This window comes from Oryzias melastigma, unplaced genomic scaffold, assembly GCF_002922805.2.
Source record: "Oryzias melastigma strain HK-1 unplaced genomic scaffold, ASM292280v2 sc00381, whole genome shotgun sequence".
Classification (NCBI taxonomy): domain Eukaryota; kingdom Metazoa; phylum Chordata; class Actinopteri; order Beloniformes; family Adrianichthyidae; genus Oryzias; species Oryzias melastigma.
The window spans coordinates 64,345-66,655 of record NW_023416978.1 but is presented as its reverse complement, the minus strand read 5'-3'; positions in this window follow the sequence as shown (position 1 = coordinate 66,655).

Below are 2,311 nucleotides of genomic sequence, written 5' to 3'. Positions count from 1 at the left end.
TTGTCTCCAAGGACCTGACGCGGCCTCGCGCAACGAACCCTCGTGCGTGGAGATCACAACGCACGCTGAATGCTGCGGGTGCCGGGTCTTCCGGTGATGCTTCCTCGATAATCCTTTTCCGAACTGGCCACGGTGGATTTCTTCCTTCGGCGATCCAAGCGTCCAAGCTCCGCGTCCGGAAACGGGGCTCTCAAACAAATCCTCCTGTGAAGCTGTCAGTCGCGGCCAGAGGGTGCGGAAGGGCAGATCCTCGCGCCACGCCCCTCTACCTGAGTTTCAGAGGAAGTCAGCTGGGCTCCAGCTGTGCCGTCTTCCCGTCCTTATATAGTCTTTTATGGAAAGTCCTTCAATTATCTGATTTCATTTTGTTTTGTTTTACTGAATCATTTTAAACAGGCAATCCACATCTTTTACAGCAAGAATACAAAGATGTTATACAAAACATATATTCCCCACTTTACTTTGGAATTTTTTCTCAGGCGCTTTGTTAAACAGCAGTGTAAAGTGACAGCATCACAGTTTTAGTGAGTGGACAGCATCTTCACACTGCTACTTCCAATGGTTTCAGTTCCTCTGGAACAGCTGGACGTTGATCATGAAGATCTACAAGAAAAGCTGCTCTGCTACAGAAAGTGCTGTTTGCTAAAGAGTTGGAGATGTTTCAGAGATGAAACAGGCAGATTGAAGAAAGACATCAAAGAGTCAATCTGACTGATGAAACAATCACATGATTGGGTGGAGCTCTGAGATCTGAGCTCAGTCCTGAGTTCAGCAGTCAGAACTGGACTTGAGGAGTCCAGCTTTGGAACCTGCAGAGAACCAACAAACAGCAGAAAGCCACACTGTGGGAAAGACTCCACACTTCTGACTGATGTTCACGTCCACTTTATTCTTCACAGGAAAGATTGGAACAGAACACTGAGAACTAAAAAGAACAGAGAAACACTTCTAATCTCTGATACAAAACAGGAATCACAACAACACAAACACCAATCGCACTCTTTATCTGAGTCCTTATTGTAGCTTTTTTTTCACAAAATGGTAACTTTCTTACATGAAAGATACAAAGTTATACAATGTCTGAACTGAAGTCAGTTTTAGCCTAAAACAATACAATGAAATGTTTACCTATCAGATAAAAAATGAAGAAAATACTTGTAGTGTTGTCGTGGTAACACACACAGAGAGACAACATTCTCAGAATAAACTACAACCGCAATGGTTAACTAAACTTAAAGCAATACAATAAAGGTACAAAAAACTATTCATAAAAATAAAAAAACTATTATTGAAAAAATCAACCAAAAAAAATTGAGCATTAACAAAATTATAAAAATCAAACCTTACTGTCATAATTCAGAACAAACATTTTAACTCCAAGTATATGGAAGAAAAGACATTTCATAATCAAGTTAAATATTTTTGTTAATCAACACAACAGTGAAACTCATGATGTATGGAATCATTTATACATTTCTTTATTTTGATCAATGTGATCATAATGACTGATAAATGATGAAAACCTAAAAATAGTTTTAGAAAATGAGAATATTCAACCAGAAGAAGCATAAAGGATGTTTTCAGCACATGTCAGATTTTAGAAAACTGTTCTTTTCTCTGCATTCAATAATCACTTGTTCCTCCTTTTCATTGAATGACTCCATCAATGTGGTATGGAGGCCATCAGCCTGTGGCTCTGTGTACATCAGGAGTCTCAAACTCGTGACCCTCGGGATAATAATTTGCGTCCCGCGTCTTCATATGAAAGATTACTGTTCATACGGCTGATATGAATGACAGTTGTTGTGTGCAGAGCTGAACAACCAATCACGGTGAGGTATATGGCTCTGGAGGCGGGACATCGGCGGGCTGTCCAGTACCTCCTAATTCATTCATTCATTCCTCCAGTCAGCTGGACGGAGGAGGAGCCATGAAGCTGCTGGAAGTGCTTTCACACTGAACGTGATTCCCGTGCCCCGCCCCTCTATCGCCGCGTGACAAATTCACAGCCTGTCGCTCGTCAAAAAGCCAGTTTCTGATGCCGCGACACAAACCCCAATGATTCATTTCTCTTTGATCATGTTTAACACTTCAGTTCTTTGAAGCAGACGGCACACAAGCAGCTCCCAAACCAGAGTCCCTGATTGGTCACAGCTCTGCGACTGAAGATTGAGCACGCGTTCAGTGCGTGCCCGATTTGTGCGTAGAGCTCGACACCAGACTTAAAAACTTGCGTAGCAACGTGCGATTACGCGCGCTCCAGATGTGGAGGCCAGGAATGCTGGTGTGCGCGCGTTTGCATTGACCTTTT